The sequence below is a fragment of the Oxyura jamaicensis genome, chromosome 2, assembly GCF_011077185.1.
Source record: "Oxyura jamaicensis isolate SHBP4307 breed ruddy duck chromosome 2, BPBGC_Ojam_1.0, whole genome shotgun sequence".
In the NCBI taxonomy this organism is placed as follows: domain Eukaryota; kingdom Metazoa; phylum Chordata; class Aves; order Anseriformes; family Anatidae; genus Oxyura; species Oxyura jamaicensis.
This window is the reverse complement of record NC_048894.1, coordinates 104,865,918-104,886,967: the sequence shown is the minus strand read 5'-3', so window position 1 is coordinate 104,886,967 and position 21,050 is coordinate 104,865,918. Positions and strand designations below refer to the sequence as shown.

Genomic DNA, 21,050 nt, shown 5'->3' with positions numbered 1-21,050 from the left:
GTCACAGTGCCTTTCTGATCTGGAATAAATCCCACAAACTGTGTTTCTTCAAGCCAGTATTCAGAGATAAGAGAATGCACTGGTGAATCTTCTTGTGTCCATGCTGTCATTATGTGTGCCAGGAAAAACAGCTGCAAACTACAAATATATAAGGAGAAAATAGTTTAAGAGAACTGTCCTCTTCTGAAAGATGTTGGCATCAGACTGGTGAGTAAACAGCAGAAGGCAGTGTAATTGTAATAACCTTTAGAGGGATATTTATTCAAATTATGACTTCCTTTATTTTGAAAATGAGTCTTGCAATGATCTACCTAGTCATTATTGGCTTTCCTATTCCTGGTTTTTAGTTCTTCTGATGTCCAGCTAGACTTATTTTTACTTAACAGAGCTTTTTAAACCACTGATGGCTGTTCTTTACCATTTTATTTCTGTACGCCTCCTCCATTGGAGAGAAGCACTCATGATTTTAATAAAAAAGACTTAGTATTCAACTGATGTTTGGGTTCCACTACTACTACTACTATATTACTTCATTTAGAGAAAATACATTTTTTGTAAGTTTAGCTTAAGCTTAGCACATCTGACCAGAGCAGGTCAGAGGTAACTGAGGAATGTTCTTATGTTCTGAACGTGGCCAATTGGAACTGTTTTCCTTGGGGATAAAAAGGGGGCATTTGTTAGGATCAATTACAGGTGCAAGGTTTATTTTGCTGAAGAATGGCTTAGTTAGTTCAAGGTAAAGAGTCAAGTTAAACTTAATACCTCAGACTGAGTCAGAAGACCTAGAGTTCTGAACTAGCAGTCTGGGAACCAGAGGATTCCCAGAAAAACTATTAGCATTTTCTTAGAAAAAGATACTGGCAAGCAAGCACCTTGAACCTCATTTCAGAGGAAGATTTGAGGTAAACTTCAATCTTCTTGCATTTCAGCCAAAATGCATACAGTGTGTCTGGGGATTCAACCTTGGCCAAGAAATACTGAATTTTCTTTGGTCTCTGAAGAAAAGCCCAATGTCATGTTTAAGAGGGGGAGAAACACAGTCTTTCCTTCCCCTCTTAGGTCATTATGTCTTTCTTATCATGGCAGTCCTGAGTAAAGGACATACAATTGTGAATATAAGAGGAAAACTTCTAAAACTACGATAAACACTTATCCAAAGCTGTAACGTAAGGTTTGTTAATATGATGGATTGTGTAGTAGCACATAAAAGGGCACAGGGCTTCTGTTGCAGTGGCTTATTTCAAAGCTTTTACACTGATGTTCAAAAGAAACAAAAACCACCGTCCGTAATTCAGTTAATATGCTGTAGACAAATTACTAGCATGCATTAGAGAAAAATTGTAGGTTTTCTGTGTCCAATTTAGTCAAATCCTGAATGTGTTAGAAAAATTGGTGTATCCATTTCTGAGTAGTGCTAGGATAACTATTATTACATGTCTTATCAGAGAAAATAGCTTTGTAAAAAAAAAAAAAAAAAAAAAAATGGGTTTCAACTACAAGGCTCTTACTAATCTGTAGAGAGGCATGGAAAATCAGCTGTAAAAATGTTGACGTTGGCCATGAATTTAAATGAATGATAACTTGCTTTTAGTTGAGGGTGATTATATGGTGTGGACTGGGGTCTGCAGAAGAGCTGACTTTGCTTCCAGATTCTGCCATCAGTAGAAGACACACAGCTTCTCTGTGCCTCAGTTTCCCTATCAGTAAAACACAGATTGTGGTGATCCTGGGAGGTTTTTAAGGCACTATATGATGGTAATGATTAGCTGTTACGATCTTATGTGACTGAGGCTAAGGGTCTTTAATTCAAGTCTCCTGTCATGACCTTGGGCCTCTGCGCTTCATGCTTCTGTCACGACAGCTTTGGACAGAGTAGACCAAATTCTCTTCCTGGCATACAAACAAATTAGGCTTTTGTGTTCAAACCTTCTGTTTAATTTGAATTAACTTAATTAATTGAATTTAAATGTCTCCGTCTCCGGTTTCTCTGCGAGATCCGGTTGCCGCCTGTGGAGAGCCAGCACAGCCTCCACCGAGGCTGTTTCACAGTGAAATGGACTCTAAAGTCCAAGGCCCTTCGTCTGCAAAGCAGCCCGCAGCCGGGGCTCTGTTTACCCATGGCAGTGGTGCTACCCAGTACAACATCGTTGTTAAATGATAATATAAAATAGAGATTGACAGCGGGCTAAGCTTTGCCTGGGAGAAGGTCTCGAGCTCGCTGAAGCGAGCAGCAGTTAAGGAGTAAATGCAGCATTTGCAGGCCACATGCTGGCACAACCGCTTCCCTCCCCCCATACGGGTGCTCTTTTTTTTTTTTTTTATTTGGCCATATGTTTTAGTAGTCTGAGTATGTGTTAGCGGTCATCCAGGTGCCAAGCTTTTAAAGGATGATTGCCCAGTTTGTTGCTGAAGTGAGACTTTTTCTTCCCCGTTTAATTTTTGTGAGGGTCATAATTGTAAACTTGTTTTTTTTTAATTGCAGATTACTCTTTGTATAGCTAAGTTTAAGTACATCTCTACTCTGGCTAGCCTGCCTGTTACCAGTTTATATGATACGGGGTAAAACAAACCAGTTTGTTCTCTGGCTCCTACCCTGAATTTTGGAGCTGATGCTCCCTGCTCCCCTCTTTGCACGATTCTCTCCACAGCAAGATGTGCTGGGTCCCTTTCTGCTCTCTTCTCTCCTCTGGCCAAGCAGGAAAGCAAACTGATTACCTTTCCCAGTACGCCAGAATACTGCTTCTGACCTTGGATGGCTGATGCATTACAAAGTTACCACTCAGAGTATTTGGGGTGATTTGAAAGCATGCTGTACTACTGTATGTGGCTCTGAAGATGCTACGGCACGTTTTTGAGGATTGAATTGTAGGGGTTTTATGGATTAAAGTAGTTACGGGGCTTTATGATGCTCGTTTCTCAGGGCATGATCAGGGTCATGCTGTTTTTTTATAAAACAATTATCGGGATTTGTGCTCTGGCAGGGGGGGTCCTCCCTCAGGTTTCTGTTGGGCCCTGGCCGAGCGTGGCATGGTGCCTATCCCAGCTTAGCGGCCTACACCATGCCTCAGAAAGGCAGCGGCCTCCGGCCCCGTACCCCTGCCTTAAAAGAAATAAAGACACGGGCACACCACCCCGGTGGATCGAAACGTGTGTGTGTGTGTCGGGGAGGAGGGGAATAACACGCAGAAGAAGATTTATGCCTTCCTTTGGGCTGTTGCTTGGTAACAGAAAATGCCTCTTAAGCCTATTTTTGGAGAGGGGAGGGGTGAAACTTGATTCAGTGACCATCTGTCCCGAGCCGGTTGATTTCCTGTTGAGCTGTCCTTTGTTTCTGTCAAACAATTGATTGTTACCCTTTGCAGATAAGGATACTGTTGGTGACATTGCCCCCTGCATCAGCAGGTTGGCTTGTGGCAACCACGTAACAGACCTCTTACAGGTTTTTTGAAAAACATTTAGGGCTTTTTGGGTTCTTTCGAGGCCACTGGCTGTGGTTTTGCTGTTTTTTTTTATTTGTTATGTTGTTGGTTTTCTTTTTTTTTTTTTATTTTCCTCATTTTGTGGAATGCCCATCAGTGCAGCTGAAAAGTATAATATATGTAATTGAAACATTTTTTTCATCAGGAGGTAGTAATAATGCCCTTTTTGTAGTATGGAGTTACTGGGGAAAAAGCCATGGTTTTGGGTGTGTAAGCCTTTTGTTGGTGGTCAGGAGCAGAAATTAATTGAAGTCACTAGCAAAGAAATCTCCACTGTTTCTTTGAAAACAAATCTGAGATTTTTAGTTGCAAATTGAATATTTGCTATTGTTCTTGCTTAATTGTTAGAAAATCATTCTCTGTTTGAGTACCTCCTGATGTTTGCTTAGTTAGTAGGGCACTGGATAGATTTGAACTCTGATTGGATTATTTTAAGCTATCTTCTTTATTTATATTGCAAAAGCCTATATTTTTCTTTAGTTTTATGCATGCAGGGTGCAAGGTGCACGCACATGCAAGCGTGTGCATGTGCCCTGGAGCTACCATTATTGCTTAAAGCATTATTCAGAGAAGAAGCTTGTGGTTCCAGGTATGTGTTGAAGAAAAAGTGATATGTGTCCAGGGAGACAGGTAATATCTACAAAAATAGAGCAAACTCCCTCGGTGCAACAGGACAGTGATTGGTACTGTTACTTCCTTCAGTCTGTGAAACTCTTTACTGGAATATTTCTATGATGCTGCATTACAGGGGAGGGTGAGAAGGAAAGGGATTCAATCCAAATAGTCTTGGCATCTTACAGCTCGTTCCTTATTTGAATTTAGCCTACTTGTCACCTGGGAGATGAAATTTGGAGGTAATTCCCAAAAGTCACTTCACACAGTGAAAGGCGTTACATTAATTTCCCTTTCTCTTCTCTTTTTCCCACATGCTTTCCAGGTTGCCTTCCACATGTAGAAGAGATGTAGTCTGAAGCTTTTCAGCATCATCCTGGATGTAGGTTGGATTAGGATCTTTCTGAATTGTGGCAAAGTGCCTACAGAACACTGATTTAAGGGGTGTTGGGTCAGGCATACTTGTGGTTTTCCTTTCTCTTAGTTGCATGAGGTAATTAAAATCTGTGATTTAGCTTAATAAGTGGTTCATATCAAGCCATGTGAATGAGCCTGTGGCTCATATTTGACAGCACTGTGGATTGTTTGGTGATTACCTGCCCTTGCATCTTCATTGTTGGTTGCCCATTTCCACACCTGAACCTCAGCCTTGCCCCCCCATTCTGCTGTTTGTTTGCCGTATGCTGTGATCTGGCAGAGGACGTGATCCACATGAAAACCAAATTATTTTTCCAGGTTAATTTTTTAGGTGGGTCAGTTCCTTGATCCAGTTCACTGTGGAGTGACACACCGAGCTTAGCAGTTCAATGCTACATGTGGGGGTAGAGGTAGTCATTACTGAGTAAAATGTGTTTTTTTTTTCAATCATTAATGCCAAATATATTGTGAGGTGGTTTATTAATATGCAGTTTTTCTCAGGTAGAAAAATCCTGCTTTTGGATTAGTTTGGAAATTTTGTTAACTGGATGGGTGTACTGATACCATTTCTTTAAAAATTAATTGAATGTGCTGCTTTTTTCCCTTGTGGTATAAAGTGATAAATAATCTTTCAGGTATTTTCACACTCTCTTGAAATTACATTGAGATCAAAAACATTCATAGAACTATGCAAACTAGGTTGATGTTTGGGGCCAGAGAATTTAAAGTTTGCAAGGACAAAACTGTTCTGAATTGGTTTGAGAAATAATTCTTTTTTCTTTTTTTTTTATTTTTCCTTCCCCCCCCCCACCTGCAGAAAGGAGTTTCTGTAAAGAACTTGGGAATTTTTGGGGGGGTTTGAAAATCCTGTTCCAGATATTTGGAACACAGTTTTTATCTGACATAGAGAAAGCAGTGAGTGGTTATTTTTATCAGGATTTTTTTTTTTTCCTATTTCTTTCCAAGAAACGTTGCCAAGCTGTATAGCTCAAATTGTAGGGAACTGACAAAAGACCCAGTTCTCCCAGCATCTGGGGTGAGCAGGTAAGTCAGTGGCCTGTGCAGATGACAGAGCAGTTAGGATGCTGGCCTGCACCTATCTTCATGCTTTCTTGAGTCGTGTTGTACTGCGCTTCTCCTGTTAAAACAGATCTGTTGTGTCCTTTGTTCCCAGATAAAAGCGGCTGCAGATCTGCTGTTCAGAAGGCACAGCACCTGTGGCTTACCTTACACACAGGAGAGCAGTAATTTGAGAAAGGAAAGCAGGTAGGCGACTGGCATCTGCTTGCGTTCACCTTCTCATGTTGCTGTGCAAGGATGCAATTACTTATGTATACCTTTTGCCTTCAGAACAGTCAACCAGAATCCGAGCAATGCCTTTCGGTGTTGGAGCCTTCTGCAGTGCTTTTCTTTGAGGAGAGGTGCACATGGGGCAGGGTAATGAGTGGTAGGGTCATCATCAGCTGCTTTTTCATGCTAGGGGAATTGATGTAAGCTCCTTGCATATGTCATTGTCATAATGATCCTATTGCAACTCAGCTTCTGTTTACAGAGCTGGTAGGGATGCTGTCCTTGATACGAGTTTGAGCAATCATCCTCCCTTGTGATAAAAAGGCCTCACTGTGGTTTGCAGGACAGAGTTTGGACACTGTAACATTGACTTACTGCTGGAAGAAGAGTGATGCTATCTGTCCACTCCAGCCCACACCCTCATTTCAAAAACCACATGCAACAAAGGTGACAGTGCTAAGCTTCCCTTCTCCCAGGAAGGCATGGCTGTCAGTACCAGTGGCGGGCCTTCCAGAGAGGAAGCAACAAAACAAAGGTTTTTAGGAAACCTTTTTTTTTTTTTTTTTTTTTTTTTTTTTTTTTTTCCTTCAAACGATTTGTTTTTTGTATGAGGAAAAAAAAAAAAAAAAAAAAAAAAATACTCAAGGGAGATACATGTCTACCTACTTAAGACTGTCACAGCCCTCTTCTGCCTTACAAGCCATTTCCCAGGTAAATGTTTGCCTTCAGAAGAGCTCCAGGCCTTGGGCATGCTGGGCTGTGCTTATCCTCCAGTCTTTTCTTTGTATTGGCTTGGCTACTGGCTGAACTCCTCTACTTAGACCGTTTCTGGCAGCATCATTTACTTTTAGTTCCCTGAAAGTGCCTTGCAGAACAGTCCTTATGATCAGTCCTGCCCTGTATTCTTCTGGGTCCTCTCATCTGCCTGTTGTTGGATGGTGGGAATGCTTAATAGTTGGCAGCAGTCTCTGGGAGATTGGCATTTCAGGGACTGCTTGGAACAGCCCCTTCATCATTTACAGTGAGGGGGAGCGATCTGTGGAGAAGCTTCATGGGGTTTAGATGAAATTAGCTCATTGAAGTTGACTTCAGTTTCATTTCTGCTTCTTCAGAGTAGTCCCAGGTATAGGCAGTGCTGTGAGACCATCTGCCACCCTCCTTGATGGAGGGAACCTTTCATGGGACGGCCAAGCAGTTGCAAGCACGCTAACCTTGGGTAAGCAGTCAAGGCTGTGCCAAGCCAAGCCATGTATGCAAAACCTGTCTGAAGGTTTGAAGTGACATGATAAATTAGAGGGGAACTTGGAAAGAAATAGAATTTCTGGTTTATGCAAATTTGTACCTGGTCTTAATAACATTAAAATGTTCTGCATGCTAAAAAACATTTATTTAAACATTTTAGGATGCTTTTTTTTTTTTTTTTTTTTTTTTTTCCTCCAAACTTGTGGTTTCCTCTGAAGTCCTTTCCTGCTAAAATTCTTAGGGATTGTTTTTCTCGCTCCCCAGCCCCGCTCTGCCTTATCATTGTATCTGGGAAGTTGACCAGGCTTTTAGAGAGAACATAGTTTTGATGAACCGGCAGATGTTTTGGTTGGCTGCATTGCTCTGTATCCGTAACCTGCAGCTGACTCCTCCATCCTCTGGCATGGAGGCCAAGGTGCCACGCTCTGGTTTTCGGCACCCGTCCATGGTTTACGGGGAGTGAACCATGCGTGAAGCTGTGTGTGTGAAGTGGATGGGGCGCTGAGGTGTTCGAGGGGCTGCTCTAACACAATACAGATGCTCGAGCTTTTGCTCTTTTTTCTGGCCCTTTTTTTTCCAGGAGCTTTTTTTTCGGATTGTTTTCCCGAATGACCAGATAGTAGCAGAGAAGAAGGGGATGGTCTTGGAGTTAAGCCGGCTCAAGGCAGCGGTTGGAAGATCTTTGTTCTCTTCTGTCTTGACCACAAACTTCCTCGCAGACCTTGGTGGGGGCAGGGGCTTGGAGCTCAGTGCTTTATCAGGGGGTGTGCTGTTTCTTTCCTTTCCCCTTCAGTGAGTAAAATGGAAATACGGTGCTGTTTAAATGAATTCTTCTTAGTGTTTGTGTTGAATTAACACCCCCGGTAAGCTTATAAATAAACTGGTTGTGGGGTTACCAAAATGTCCCGGGTGGGTATCTTGGCTTATTTTTCTAGCAGCACATTTGTTTAAAGTGAATTCTCCGTCAAGACCCAGGAAAGTGGCTCTTTGTTTTCCTCTTCTTTTTGGAATGCTGTTTATTAGTGATATCCAGAGGGGTCAGCGGCATAAATAATGTTTGTTTCCAGGCTTGTTGGTGCAAATGGTGGGGGGTTCACACTGAAGAGAGCTGTTTTGTTTGGTGTGGCTAATCAGGAGTGAGGCTGGAATTGCTCATAGCTGTCATTCAGGTTTTGTTTCAAAGTCCAAGGGCCTACTGGGAAAAACAAAAAGCTAATGAAAGCTGACTGTATTTCAACCCAAACCCTGTGGAATCCAAAATGATGTCCTGACACTCGGTGTATTCTTATTCTCCTGCATTCCCGTGGTTACTAAGGTAACAGGTTTTTAGAGGCTTTACATCTTCATTGTCAAGTATTTGCTACACTTATTGTTGCTGTTTGCAGATTAGGGCAATTTAAACAATGCCTTTTGAAATGGGGACCAAAAAATACAAAAAGAAATATAGTAGAAATAGATGTAATGAATCAATTACCCTCTCTCGTTTAAACTTTCAGTGCTACTTCTCAGAGGCTGCATACGAAATGTCACACCGGTTTAGGGCATGGATTTTAGACAGAAATGTCTTTTGTCATGTTCAGTATAGGACTCTTTGAATACAGATGTTGAGTAGCACATGGAACTTTGTGCCTTTTCCAAGCAACAGAATTGTCTTGAAGAAACTGAAGTTTGGATTTGCATCAGGGTGTTGTTTATCAGTTCATAATACATCTAAGACAGTTACCTGAATCTCCTAGGCTGTGTTAACTTCCACATCACCGCATCTGTGAAATCATACTTTAAAAATGAAGCATCCAGGGACAAATTGGAAAAAGCTTTTTTTAAGAAAAAAAGCTAACTGCATGCAGAACTCTGTAGCCCACAGTGCTCTGTTGCTGCTCCTCTGTGTCCATTTAGCTCAAGCAGAAATATGCTTGTTCACGTCTTTCCTGGAAAACTGGGTCATGAAGGAGATGATCAGACTTGTAAAAGCATCTTCACAAAAATGACTTTTTTATTGTCTTTGTTTCTACTGGCTTCTAGAAAGCTTGTGTTTTGCTGCAACAAGCATCTTCTGTGTCAGTGGTAAGAAAGGTATTTAAAAAAGAATTGGTGCAGCTGTTAACTTCTGAAACTACTGAGGACTTCACATAAAGTTGGTTTATCTACTGACTGTTAGGGGAGTAATTGTAAGCTCTGTGTCATAGTTTTCCTTCCCCAAAATATGGGTAGTGCCCAGATAAGAGCTTGAAAGCAAAAGTGTAGGTCGTGGTCTATGCATATGAAGTTTTTGTTTGTTTGTTTGTTTGGGAGGCGGAGGGGGGTGATGCTCTATGTATAAGATTACATGACATGCAAAAGGTAAGGTTGGAACTCTCTCTGTTAGCAATTTCCCACTGTTCTGGTTTTAATGAAGTTTTAATTAAATTATTATACAATTCTCATAATACATACACGCTTTAATGTTAAAAAGATATATATGTATTTTTGCATTTATATGAGACAAACTAAACTATGCTATAAATACACAATCATAGCTCTAATGGCTATTTTTGCAAGAACGGAGTTTAAATATTGTTTCATTGATGTTTTTCAGTGTGTTTTCTTTTTAACTCCCCTCCACTCCCCTTGCCTCCTAAACAGTTTTTTGCTGTTTAAAAGCTTTTAAAGCAGCAGCGTTTGCTGGCACCTTGCTATAGAGCTGCTTATGGCTTATGCCATTAGAAGGATTGTGTGAACAGGGTTTGAAGAGGCAGGGGAGAATTTAAAACTGTTGTTAGGGCTCTCATTGATTAAAAAAATATTGCTTCACATATACTAAGTCATTTACATTTCTGATCTTCTCATTGCAAACCGAGTTAGAACACTTTCTTTTAACTAACTGAGCTGAATGTTGCCCATTCACGTATGCAGCCTGGGCTCGTCTTTAATTCTACACTAGCATTTCTGACTCTGCATAAAACCCTTGCTCAGACTAGGTTTCTTTAAAAGAAAACACCATTTTAGACTATCATTCACAAGCCAGATTCAGTTGCTGAATAAATAATCCTACCAAGTAATTTCTAGGAGTAGGCAGTGCTTTGCTTGTGACAGAAGCAGTGTTTTTCATCTCGCTTTGAGGTGATTACTCAGACACAGCTTTATCACAGAGTTTCTGCGAGGCTAAATGTATGAAGTGGGCTTGGGACTGAGTTTGGGATGCAGTGTTTTGTAGCTTTCCGTGCTGCAGTCTCGGGCATCAAAGCTGTTTAACACTGACTGTTGTGTGCAGTACAAAGCAGACTGAGTGCAGCTGAGCTCTGGTAGATGGGAGTCCTTCTGGCTTGGCAGAAAGGAAATGTTTTTAGCTGAGAACCATCTTACTGGACAGGTGACAATGCAGGTATCATTCTTTCTGTCCTTGAAATGGAGCCCTTGCCTTACCATATGCTCTGGAGCCTTTAACCCATGCACAGGCACTAGCTGTGGGCAAGGTCCCCATGCTGCCGAAATAAACCACCACCGTCACACATCACGTCTTCATTTAGGCAAGGTTTTCATTCTGAGAGCATGCTCTTAGATTACTTTAAAAAATAAAAATAAAAAATGAATAAAGGTAGGTTTATATGAAAACAACATTCTTGCTTCTCGTTTCCTGCTAAGTCTAGTAGTTTCTTTGGAAGCACGGCGCTGCTGGGCGCCATTTCATTACAATTTTGTGAATGATGCCGTCGAGGCAAGCAGATACCCGTGTTGGACTACAACAGTGCCTACCCCCAGTATCAGCAGGAGGTTGTGGTCTTGAGGTAGACGAGACCTAGGGGCTGGCATGCAGGTTCTCTGCGTACAGAGCAGATGACCCCAGAAAAAGGGAGGTGACAGATGGGTGGCTGACACCAGAGGGGTGAAACTGAATGCAGGCTGATTGTTCCTTGTGGTGAAGGACAGAAGGTGCTTGGCAAGCACCTCTCACAAATTATTGTTTTAAAGTGTTGGTAGGGAAGCCTTTAATTTGATCAGGTCATTTCCTTAATAGTTCTACATGTGTTACTCTTACTTTGCTGTGGACAAAGGTGTCACTGGACATCAAAATGTTTGCAAACAAATAAAGACAAGACTTTATCTTTTTCCTTTTTTACAAATAGCTTATTATACTTGCATAGTTCTGGTAAATACGAAGAGCTGATTAAGGGAATATAAATATAGGAAATACATCTGCGAGATTCCAGATGGAATGGTCATCTTCTTTCCATCTCATTTCAAGATATGTACAGTACATGATAGAAATGAGGTAACTCAGGAAAAAAAATACTATGCTATGCATTATAGAATTAAAATTGTTTATTAAAATTTTAATTTGTATATGTAAAATTTTTAAACTTGTTGCAGGGCTGCTTTTATTTAAATTTCCTAAAAGTTTTATAAAGACAGGGAAGACACAAAGTATTTCTTTTCCCTTTTTTTTTTTTTTACCTTGTAAAATTTCTGAGATCCAAAGACACGAGTATGTAGCATGTGGCCATTGTAAGCATACTAGGAGAGTCACCAAATTGTTAAGATTATAAGCACTGACTTAAATGCAGAAGGGTCCATGAGAACTTCTGTTTTTTTTGTTAATGGAAAATTCTTACTGCCGTTTTGCAAACTTGGAATAATCGTTGAAAGTTAATGTGACAGGAGGCTGTAATATGCCCCTGGCAGATTTCTTTTCCGTTCTGTCATAAGTATTTTCCTTCCCTGCTGGAGGAGGGATGAACATTCATCCATCCCCAGCGTGCAGAGACCCTTAAAGGAGGTTGGATAGGACCTTCATGTAGGAAATGGAGAATGTGTGCTCTGTGCACACTGCCATTCCAGCTGTAACCCTACAGCTCAGCAGACCGTTGCACTTTGTGGATGGCAAAAAAAAAAAAGGGGGGGGGGGGGGGGGGAATTTAAAACCCCTTTTTTTTTTTTTTTTTTCAATTTTTTATTTAATTTTTTTTTTTCATTCCTATCAGTAGACTTTTTTTTTTCTTAACAGTAACTTTAAACTTTAATGAAACTGCATCATAATCTCTAATGAGGCAGAGGAAATAAAGGGAGAAGTGCAGAGCTGGAAGCACAGAACTGTCCTAGAACCAGAACTGTCAGTTGTTTCTTACTGCGTTTTGAGTGGGCGCTTAAGGCACACAGCCTTTGATCAACATGTCCAGTGGAGGCAGACAGTGTTTGCTTCACAGCTGGCAAGTACAAGTTTACCTGACAACTTGTAATAGCTATCAAAAAAAGAAAATGTCTCGCAACGGAGAGAGATGAATCTCCATACTTTAATTATATACGGAAATTTATTAATATAATTTAATATACAGATAACCCATGTTTATGCAAATCAGAGTAGGTAAACTGTCACTGCATGCAATCCAAGCAAGGCTGACAAATTGATAGCCAAGCAAGGCTGACCAATGAAGGCTGACTGCTTTCACTTCTGGGAAAAACAGGGAGTGGGGAAAAAGAAGCAAGTTTATGAATAAAATGCTGCTTTAAAAATGTGTAAAGAGAATCTGTGCAGTTAATTCATACTCCTTGCTCTGTCATCCTGGATTTTTATTTCTGTATTTATTATTTCTGTATGTATTATCTTCTCTTTTTGTGTGTCTTCTCTTGCTGCTCCTCTTCTTTTGCTTGGGGGAAGGAGGTACACTTAGTCTAAGGGTTTTACTTGTTGTGCCTTACTCGGCCATGATCAGAAACTAAAGAGAGATTTTCTGAGTAGTTTTCACTGGTGTTTCAGGAAAGTATGCAACTAGGCTTTGGGGGGAAAATGTGATTGTCCAGAGCCAGAACCTGCAAGTTTGCATGGGCCTTGTTATGCAAATGTGCTTCAAACACAGTATGAGAACATCCTTTAATTACGTGGAAATTACAATGTAAGTAATTAAAAAAAAAAAAAGAAACCTTCTTTGGCTTGGGATAAATTAACAGCAAATCTAGCATACAGTTAAATGGAAGAGCTTTCCTTTATCTAGAAATCTGCAGCCTGTGTTTAAAGCAAGCGTGACCTTGCCTTCCTAACAAATACAGCATTTCATCTCGACAAGAGGCAAGGAGCACTAGTATGTTACAAATGGCAAACATTATGTATGTGGTGAGCACTGTGTAATTCATTGCAGGCACCAGATAAGCTCCAGTAATATTTATTGCATTAGGGCATGATGTAGAATGAAGTATTTTGGGCTGGGAAATCCTAAGGACACAGTTCTTTGCCTTTTCTTTGTGCTGCCCTATTCTGCTCCGAAACTGTCTTTCTCTTGTGTCTGAATGATGTGCCAAGCCATTCTCTTAAGGTTCTCATTGCCTAGTTTCTTCATAATTACAGAAAATAACAGGCATTTCAGCCAGTTGCCACTGGAAAAAGAATGAGAAAGGGTAGTTATCCTGAAAATGGATGTTTAAAATAAAAATAACAAAGCAAAAAGCTACTCGTTTCTGTTAGAGATTTCTCTTTGCTAAGCTTCAGCTGTTGATTTAATGCCTTACTAAAATGGTGAGTCATGTGGTAGCCACAGGTACTACAGGAGCAGATCTTAAAAGACACGATTTCCATTTCTATGTATGAAACTTGCGAGAAAAATATTTATCAGGATATATTGTACGGTGTCTAAAATGTGCTAGCTAAAGAGTATAATCTGCTGTTCTTTTTATTTTACCCATATTGGCTTCCTAATTTTCTTACGATTTGAAAATGAAACCAAATAAGCAAACCCCAGTTTTTCTTAATGGGATCCAATCAATAGCAGATGCACTACTCAGATTTTGTTTTATTGGATCTGTTTGTAACATACGTTACAAAAGCTTAATTTAGGAAGCTTTGAAGTGAATGCAGGTTGCATTCTGTTAGTGCAGTTGTATAGGATATGCGAAAGGAAAAAAAAAATTGTCCTTGTTTCTATAGAAAACTTGACCTGTGTGTATCTTTGGAAATGTGTGTGTAACGTTTCTGTGTCTGTCTGTGTAGAGCTATGTAAATAAGGGTGCCAGCCTTTACAATGAATCTGAGAACAGAACTTTGCAACTTTCTTGTTGTTGTTGTTATAAATGTCATCTCTTTACATGGAAGATGCTCAAATGCCATTATTTTTAAATAACAGTCAGAGGGATTTACACACCTCTAGATCTTTCTACAATAAAGCGTTACCCTTCAGTGGGGTAGAGAATTTTTAGTTTGGTAAGATCCAGGTGTGGTTGAGGACCAGAAGAAATAGTTGTAGGTCGAATGCCAACTGTCTTGAATTGCTTTTGACTTTTTTCCATATAATTTGGATGACAAAAAAGAAAAAAAGAACAAAAGGGGAATGGGGAGAACTGCAAAAAGCAACACCAAGCTTTTTGGACTAAATTCAAATAATTCCAAAAATAACCGTAGTTTCCAAAGATGTCTTTCAGAGCAGGATTCCATGTTTTCCACTTATAGCAGTTTGCACTTTTACATGTTATATGGGTTTCTGTAGACCTCTTTAAACATTTTGAAGATGGAAATTGTGGGTAAAACCAACAAGGTGATTTAACTGTAGGAATATTCAGCATGTCTCTGTTTCAAATAAGGCGGTAGCTCTTAAAGTCTTTGTGACTAGAAACATCCTAATACTTGTGTAATTTCTAAAGAAATAGCAGACTGTGAAATGCATGGATTATAAATTTGTATAAGCTGAAATTGAAGAAAAACATTGAGATTCTAGCAAGTTCAGATTTCTGATGCTCCAGAAGAACAATTCCCATGAGAACAGGCTGTTTGCCTGAGCTGTTAGGCAGCCTCGCAATTTATTCCCATTGACAAAGATACCTAATGAAGAAGCGCAGGCCTTGTAGGATCAAGCTATAAACTTCATTCCTGGTGCAGTGGCAGCTCTTCAAAATGTCTTTTGTTGCCAAACAAGAAAGCTCTCGCAACATAAACAAGTGGTCTCGCAGCCCACATTGATCAAAGATGGGAGGAAAGGTAAGAATATTCTTTGGTTTTGATGAAGTGTTTGTCTCTGATGGGAGAATGGAACATAGAAGTGATTTGAGAGCCTTTCTGAGTCTGCAAAATGTTACCCATTTTATATATTTTTTAAAGCAGACTGATTGCTATCAGAAACAGTGACTGAATAAGATGGGGGGTAACCATGCATAAATGAGGGATTTATGATAAGCAGCCCAGACCTGTTCTTCGCTTCTCATCCACTTTCCTTCCCATAAACTCCCCAAGAATAAAATCCCACTCTCCATTATACTCGTCTTCACCGAACCAATCGGCGTACGTGCACCGACTTGAGCCACTCGAATTCTTGATGTGCCTACAAAACGTCTATCAGGCAGTCGAACAGCAACAGGAGCCTGGGGGGAATGTTCCTCTTGCAGCTCTGCAAGCAGCGGGCTTGGATTGTGAGCGTGGTGACGCTCGAGTGGGTCAGAGAGGTGGAGCGAGCCCTCCTGGTATCTGTGGGACACCATTTCTGCAAATTGGTAGTCGTGTTGTGTATTCAGACAATCCAAACTGAATGCATCTAATGGTAATTAACTAAGCATTTTATTTCAGATGCGGTTGTGGCTAACAAAAAGACTGGTTGTGGCTAACTTTGGTTTGTGAGGAGGGATACAGTAGAAGGCAGAAGGCCAAAGGGGTTGTCTTCCATCTGTGCTGAAGATGCAAAGTCATGCTATCTGAAGGAAAAGAAAGATGACATTGCCCTTTAGCCTGGGTTTAATGTAGGTCAGTTGGGTCACCAGATGACATGACTTTAATGGCCAAACTGCTTTTAACAATTGCCTTGGGCAGTGTTTAATTTCACTGATCTTTGCCAGCCTTCAGGAGGAGGGAGAGGAAAAATCCACCTTATCTTCTGGTTTCCACACGGCGCACGCTCAGCTGCTTCTCTGATCTTTTATGACTGGTCAGTATAGAGCAACATGTGCATATGTGATTATCTGCATATGAAAAGTGTCATTTACTGCCAGGCTGCTGAAAAATCATCAGACCAGGTATTTTATTTTATTTTACCTCAGTTTCTTGCTAGTAAAAACTTCAAGGGCTGAGCAGACAGATAAAAATATTCAGATCATTTTTTTAATTGCTTGTAACATTTCTTCCCAAAAAAAGAGTCAATACTCAATTACCTAATTCTTAAGGATATTCATACAAAATATATACTTATGATTTAAGCCCCTTTTCTCCTGAAACTTCCCTAATTAAACCTATTACCTCATAAACATTATTTAGTAAAGTGTGAAGACACTATATAGTTAAATACGGCGTTAGTTTGCAATAAATCTCAGGCTGGGTTCACAAAAAGGTTTGTCAGCATTCTCGGGCTGTTCAACTACCATGTGCAGAATTTCTAGTCAGCTTAAGCTGACCTATGATTTATTATCACCCTTTCACATGCAATATTTTCCTCCTCGTTGAGAAGCACTGTAACAATGAATCACATACGATAATAACAGATGAGAGAGTAGAGCCGAATTCCCGTTGTCCTACTTTTTTGTCCTGGTGATAGACTGGGACAGTAGTACAGGGAATATATGACATTTCATTTCAGAAATTGCTCAGTAAAAGTGCATGGAAAGTGCATACCTTTCAGTTTTGTGTGGATGCTTTGAATAAGTTATTGCTCAGAAACAGTGTCTTGATTTTGTAATGGAGAGTGCCATTAACATGCTAGCTTGATGGACCGTAGTAGGAAAAAAAGACAAAAAGTAAATGTTAAGTTATTAGGAGGAAAAACAAAAGGAGAAAAAAGCAGAAAACGTGATTCTGCCACGCGCGTGCATCTTCGGCGTATCTAAATATTGAATGCAATAGGCAGTTTGTCTCACTCCCCCTTTTCTCCAGTTAACAGATAATTAATATAGGAAAAAACACAGAGGAAAGTGATGTGATCAAAGGTGTAGAACTACTGCTGTGTAAGGAGCAGCTAAGTAGACTTAACTTCAGCCTGGGAGAAAGACAGCTGAGGTCCATAAAATAACGTGGGGCAGATGGTGATACCTGTTCTTGTCTTCTGTAGAAAAAGAAATGAAATTAGTAAGTACTATGCTGAATACAGACAAAAGGTGATAACTGCAAGCGTGAGGTGAGTTGTGATGCTCCTTTTTCAAGACACTGGCATGCTGGAAGGTTAGGTGGTTTTTAAAGTGGTTGCACAAATTCATAGCTGTTGTTAAATGAGCCTCAAGCTATGGATCAGTGGAGGTTGGGACAGTATTTTGGATAATTACTTCTACTGGAAAGTCACGGTTTCTGTGTTCTCTAAGTATCTGCTGTGGGTCACTGTGTGAATGAAGCAATGAGGCTTGCGGGCTGACATGCCATGTCTGGTTTTAGGTTGTTCTGCCCATCCCATCATTCTTCTTTGATTGCGTGGGTCACTGAGTTGGATGAGGTGGGCTGCGGAAAGCGTTCCAGTTCTGTCCTGTGCTTGCAGTGCGTTTTCTGCAGGCAGTGAGCCAGATGAAAGCAGCGTACAGTTTGCTTTTCTGGACCTTGTTGGTTCTGTAGGTAATAGAACTAAGTATCACAAGCAATTCCAGGAGCACCAGAACCGTTGAATCCTAGCTTCCTAAAGATTCGTATTTCTCAGCTGTAAAATTGGAATTTAAAACTTTTTCTGTATTTGGGATGTAGTTTGGGTCAGTCCTTCCAGTGGGTTCTTGTACTGCCTTTCCCCAGAAGGGGGGACACTGTCAGATGTCCTGCTTGACTGGTCAGGTTTCTTCATGAATATTGAGGGAATAAATATCTTTTGAACATCTGTCTGATTCTTATAAAATTGATTTGTGGGTTTACAACGTTACAGAAAACGTGATTACATGAGATACATTTCCCCCAGAACCAGGCAAAACCAAATAGTACAAGATAAATACAAATAATTAAAAACAAATAATCCTTTGTCTTTCCTCAAAATAGTAAAAATATAGTCCAATAAAGGACCATGAGTATTAAAACTAGTTTTAATGTTTCTGAACCTTCCAATCTAATACATCTTTGCCTCAATGTGCATGGTTGTGCACAGGAGCAGTGGGGGTATGAGTGTGACATCCAATTTTTCTTACATTATTTAGTAACTGACACAACATGCTGTGTTCTCGCTGGTTGTTAACAGCATGTGAATTATGAGGCCAAAGAGGTCTTCCTCATGACAATAGCCAATGTTTGTAAAAATGCAAAGGTCATGATCATGACTACTTTTTTTTTTTTTTTTTTTAAATGCCAGCTGGATAGTGATGACAATTACTGCACTAGGCAGATCTTAAAGGGTCAGTTTATTGACTTATCTTCTATGCTTTATGACCAGTGACGGTTTCAATGCAACCATCTGACTTCTGTGCTGTGCCAGCTGAAGCAAATGTGGCCTGAGATTGTTTTCCTTCATACTTCAGTGAAAAACAAGAGCACCTGGTTTGCTAGCTTTATTTTTCAGTGGTGTAAAATTGGACTAGCAATGCTATTTACCATATTTTAAAGAGAAAAGTAAATCATGTGTTTGTAACACATCATTTCTTTTAGGGTAACTTTGTTTTACTTCAAAAGTTTCAGAGCAAAAATAAATAAATGGTGATTTTATAGATCCAGACCATGTGTGAATGTTAACAGTAGTGTATTTTCAAAAGATTAAAAAAAAAGTGTTATCAGATTTGAATTAAGACTTCTTGAGTTAATCCTAGGCCTTTCAAACAAAGCTTTTTAATGACCTTTTGCTGACAGTACAGGAATGTATGTTTTGGATTTTATTCATAAATAATGTATTTGGAGGAAATTGTGGCTGCAGATGTGTGGCCCTGGGTGTTTTAGCTTCTTTTGACCACCGTAGCTCAATTGTGCAAAATTGTGTCTGAATTTTGAATCAATTCTTAACCAATTCTTCCATGTGTACAGTGATCAGTGTTCAGGGTCCCTGACATGATATTCTTAATGCCATTACCCAGCTTTGCCTTCAATGGCTAAAACACTTCTGTTTCTTACTTTGATTCCCATACTCTTCTTCCTCATTGCACCAGGCTCAATTTGTTCTAGTATGCAGGTACAGCGATCTTACACCTGTGTGTAAGTGTGTGTACTGGACATGGTGGGATTTTTCAAATTCTGGACTTTACTGTGCTTTAGTCCCCCTTTAAAAAGACTAGAAATGAGAAATGGAGAAATGAAGCCAGTGGCCATTATTTGGTTTCTTGAAAACCACTGATTTCAGTCCCTGCAACTGGATGACGTGTGAAGCAGTAAAATGCTAGACTAGTATTTTCAGAGAGACTGAAGGTCACACATCACTAAGCTGAGTCACAGCTGGAGTGGATACAGCACTAAGCAATGTATTTCTTCATAGCCTGAGAGGACAAGAGGCATTAGATGACCCAGTCTTTTTATCTTTAATTTTGCTCTTGTGACTTTTTCGTAGTTGCCAAGACTAAATGCGGAGGCCATCTTCTTGTTTCCCTACACACAGTAAAGCTCCAGCAGTGCAGAGCCGGTGAGTTTGTATCTGCCAGAATCTGTGGCCTCCTGATGTGTGTATGGTAGATGTGATTCTGCAAAGTGATTTTATCAGTTTACAAAGTCATTGATTTATTACTAAAAAGACAAACTTTGTCTCAAGAGACTGGAAACTACGCAGTAAATGACTTTGGCAGTGAACGGTAACAGCAAATGCATATGAACTTTGTCATAAGCTAAAGGATTTGTAGAGGAGATGGTCCAAAGTCAGTTGTGTATGAAATAATTGTATGTAAACTTGAAGTTCCTGTCTGAGCCCTTCTGGGAGTTGGGGGGAGTGGTGGAAAGATGAAGGCTAAAATTCTTACTAAGGTTAAAATCGGCAATGAAAGAAGAGCAACTTTAAGAAACAAACAAAAGGGACCAGTGAGAACTGTTGGTTTGGACAAAGATTGATTGATTTATATATATATCTATAACTATAGATGAAACTGTTAATGTAATCTGTTAAACTTTGCAAGTAATTTCTGTTGTACAAGCGCTTCACAAAGCTATGGTTACTTGTGTGAAGCGTGTGCCTGCTGAACAGCTGTTAGGCTGCTCTCTCTGTCCCCTTATTTCAGTCATACTACTTGGCAGTTTTTGGCATCGAGCGTACAGATGAAACAATCCCTTCCTTTGCAGAAGGGAAAACATTATAAGAGCACTGTTCTTTTTTTGCTCTTTTTCTGTCTTTCTTTCTTCCTTTCTTTTTTTAACAGCCTTGCACTGTAATTACTTCGTGCTTGGCATGGGATCAATTTAATCTTGAGTTTGCGTCTTAGCTGTCCCTTCAGAAGTCAGCCCAGCCAAAGCTATCCAAGTTAAAAGCCAAAACTTCTAGCTAATCTGTGCTCAGAAACTTTCTAGGGGTGTGCTGCTAAAATCCTGCTTCCCTCGTGACTCTGTTACAGCCCACAGACGCAAGGGAGTGAGCAGGACTTCTGCCTTCACTTGTAACCCTGGCCCTTCCAAGCCCTGTGAAGGTGAGGCACTGAAACTGAGGAGACTTTTAGGTGTGTGGGTGAGAGATTTCACTGGCTGAATTCAGGAAATGTGCAGGTAGGAGCTTCTTGACCTAGTGAGGGTAATTGAAATACTCTTGGGGAAAGAAACCAAGGAGCTCTGAGAAAAATAGAGGAGCTCAGAGTGATGGCTGTAGGAGGGGGGAGAAGGTGAAGGAGATCAGACTGGCCGCGCAGAAAGCTGAGGGTTTGGAAACTAAAGAAGTGCATGCTAGAAGAAAGTGAGATTGGCTTGAGGAAAAAGGGTATAGGAATCAGAATAGGAAACAGAAGTGATTCGGCCATGGAAGGCAAGGCTGGGTAATGGCACTGAGAATATCATGTCGAGGAGCCTGAGAACTGATGAAGTGAGAGGAAAGAAGGTGTGATGAAACAAAGTGCTTCTGACAAGTTCATCTGCAAACATGGACTCTGGTTTGATAAGGAGCTTTTGGATGATGGGAGAGAGCTGTTGGGATGGGACAGAACTAGGACTGGGATGAGGATTGTTCAGGACAACTGGGACTGGTTAGCGACATGGGCTGGATTGCAGCTGGACAG

General features: G+C 40.3%; 1 protein-coding gene across 7 annotated transcripts in view; it reads left to right on the top strand.

Annotated features, from left to right (window-relative positions):
* Positions 1 to 21,050, top strand: part of GREB1L (GREB1 like retinoic acid receptor coactivator) — a 131,171-nt gene that overhangs the window by 9,617 nt on the left and 100,504 nt on the right. Inside the window, exon 1 of one of the 7 annotated variants that reach the window (XM_035316635.1) lies at positions 75 to 207. The exons of the other annotated variants lie outside the window; for them this stretch is intronic. The gene's annotated coding sequence lies outside the window, so the exon portion shown is untranslated. Of the gene's footprint in view, positions 1 to 74; positions 208 to 21,050 lie in introns of those variants that run through there. 7 annotated transcript variants of the gene reach the window in all.